The sequence below is a fragment of the Dermacentor variabilis genome, chromosome 4, assembly GCF_050947875.1.
Source record: "Dermacentor variabilis isolate Ectoservices chromosome 4, ASM5094787v1, whole genome shotgun sequence".
Taxonomy (NCBI): domain Eukaryota; kingdom Metazoa; phylum Arthropoda; class Arachnida; order Ixodida; family Ixodidae; genus Dermacentor; species Dermacentor variabilis.
In genome coordinates, this window is record NC_134571.1 from 205751084 (window position 1) to 205754235 (window position 3152).

A 3152-nucleotide genomic window follows, 5' to 3' on the forward strand; every position below is an offset into this window, starting at 1 on the left:
CATACTGCGAGAGATTCGAAAAGAAAAGGGCACGCTCATCTACTGAATTGGGCGCATATACGCGTATGACGCGGAACTCAACATCACACAAAACAATATCACAAAAAACCATCCTTCCAGACTGACAAGAAAAGAAACTTTGAATGTGCAGTCCCGGCAGTTTCTTCACAAGAAGAATGCACCCCCCAGCCGTGCCTAACGCATGGCTTACCACGGCAAAATACCTAGTCGTGAAACGGCGCGCCATGCTCCCGGTCTCCTCCTCCGCGTCAACCTTAGTTTCCTGGACGGCTAGTACGTCGACATCGTGGTCAGTGACCAACCGTAGAACCTGACTTTGCCTACGACTAGCTGCCAACACTCTCAGGTTTAAAGTGGCAATATTAAGCGACGGTATCTGAGCCATGTTGAGCTAAAGAGAAAAGTAGGCCCGGAGCTTGGTGCTCACCAGTCACGACTAGCCCTCGGCTAGCCGTCTGCGGGACCTCCCGGCTTCGCGGCATTGTTTGTGGGCGGCGCTTTGTCAACAGACTTTCTCTTAGGTGGGACATTCGGCTTCGGTTTTAAGCCCATCCGCCTCCCAAGAGGGGTCTTTGTCGGCGGCCCTTCGCTGGTGCTGGCCGCACCCTCGTTTCGGTCCTTTGTCTGGTCATGGGGGCGCTTGACTAGGGCACGAAGAGTCGCTGTCCGGTCACCGTCGTGGACGGCCTCGTCCAGTTGCATCGCCGTCGTGCCGTTGTCGGGCGGGTCTTCATTACTGCTCCGCGTAGACTGGCTCATAGCAGTCGCGACCTGTACTGTCCCATTCGCCTACAGGGTAGTTTCAGCCACCTTGCTGTCCACGCCCAAAGTCGTCGTCCCACTGGCCTTCGCTGTCGACACCGTCTCTACAGTTCCTTTAGCAGCGTCCTCCGCCTCGGCCACGTCCATGACGTGCTCTGCCGTAACGTCACAAGTTACTGGGCCTGTTACGGTGGCATAAGATTTTACGCAGTCTGTGTCGACGTGGACGAAAAGTCTGCATCGAGAACAGCTGGGGACTCTGCAGTCGCGGCATACGTGTCCCGTGCCATGGCAACGCAGGCACTGCATCGGTCGACCGGGAACGACAACCAAGGCCAACTCTCCCACGACGCGGATCTGATGGGGCAGGTCCTCCATTTTCACGCCGCTTTTCAATTGGAGAATGACGGTCCTGGTGGTCGAGGTCTTCGTTGCCATGCCTTCGACGCGCCACCTCTCCCGGCTCATCTCCTCCACCTTGCCAAAAGCCGCGAATGCCGTCCGGACGTCCTCGTCGGCAACGCCGTACAGCCAGTGAAGCCTTAGCTTCATCCGTTGATCCTGCGGGTCAACGATGACGCACCGTCGTCCTTTGACTTGAAGTTCCTTGAGGTCCAGCATCCTTTTTGTGGCAGTCGCATCCCTGAGGGTCACTGCCTAGACGTGGTTGATCTAGTACGCCCCTATGCATACCACATCAGGCAGCAGGCCCGTCTACAGAAGGGCGTCCAGGAAATCTTCCACCTTGTACGGTCTCGAACGTACATCACCGTGCAAAAATACGGTATTAATCACAACTTGTCCTTCAGGCAATTGCGGCTAAATAAATGCATAATCCTTATCGTCGTTGAGCCTGTTTCCACGGCCGAAAGTGGCCGCTGTCGCTGCTCCACTGAAGCCCGTGATCCTGCTGACCGCTGAGCTCGGCTGACGGAAGCAGAATGCATGGTATGGCCGATGGCAAGGATGCGCTGTTTACGACTGCACCTGTATCGTGCTATGTGCATTCGCCGAGTGTATATAATTTCCGTGAACAATACACGCACACGTCGTGTACGTGGATTACTCCGTTTGTGGTTGTTCGCTGCACATGCGTGCGTGCTAGTCGTGCTCACAAAAACAAGAGGGCGAGCGCAACATTTCTTTTTGCGCGCGTTGCAGCCCACAAAGTGCCACTTTATTGAGGCGTTGTCATTGAGCTGTATGCAGGTGTGACAGGTAAGCGGTTAGAAGCTTGTGCGACTAAATTTTGCATCATTACGTATACCGCTTACCACCGTCATCATTCCGCGCACAATATCGTGTAGTGGCCTGAATATTGGTTTTACACTTCGGCGTTGGCTCTACCAGCAGGCTCCAGTTGAACCTAAGTTACAGTAAATGCAACCGCCCACACGTTGTGTAAATGAAAAAAAAAGAACGTCACAGAAGCACCCAATAAAAAAGCAAAAAGAAGGGTGCCATCAGCACTCGATGTTCCCAGGTGGTCTCCCTCCCATGTACTGACCGAGCCCAATGCTGCTTAGCTTCGGTGATCGGACGAGAACCGGTGTATTCAGCATGGTATGGCCGATTTTTTTTTCTTTATTGCCTGCTTAGACACTAACACACAAAAAAACAAATTCATATACACAGTGCACCCACATCACATCAGGTGGGATGGTAGCTAAAATTTCTTGAAGCACACCAGCTCATCAAGGATATTAACCCAGTCTGGTGTTTCGCCTAGTGCACGATACACTTCTCGTAATAGTGACATACTTTCAATGAGGTTCTCTGGCGCAGAGCACACATTCACATCAGCACGACGTACAACCATTCTTGTCTTCCACAAACTGTGGAGGCCCAGCAACATGAACATGTCGAACGGTGGCCCGTCATCAATTTCAACTGGAAGGAACCAAATTCCATAGGGGTTTATGGGGAGTTCTTTTTTAAGAGTGCGCTGCAAGATGTCCCAGTGAAACACAGCGTCCCAACACTCAATGAAGGCGTGTTCAATTATTTCAGGCTTTTTACACAACAGGCAATTGGTAGACCAGGGTACGAACATTCCTTTCTGTTCTAGCGATACTTTAACGTGGAGGGTGTTCTTGTGTAGGTGGAAAATGAAAGTTTTCGCAGCAGGTCTTACAGGCATGCTTTTGACTCGTTTCAGTACATCTTTTCCGGGGCCTTCACAGTGAACACTCCTATACAGTTGGACAGGTAAGATGGTGTCAACTAAATCTGCGTACAGTTTCTTTCTTCTCACTGAGCACAAATACTCCAGCGAAAAACGTGCGCAGAGTATTCTAAAAGATTCAACGACTTCACGATAGTAACCAGTCGCTCTTCTAATGATAACACTAGATGTGGACACATCAAAT

General features: G+C 51.5%; 1 pseudogene; it reads right to left on the reverse strand.

Annotated features, from left to right (window-relative positions):
• Positions 1–2241: 2241 nt before the first annotated feature.
• Positions 2242–2360, reverse strand: LOC142580477 (5S ribosomal RNA; annotated as a pseudogene).
• Between the last annotated feature and the right edge of the window lie 792 nt (positions 2361–3152).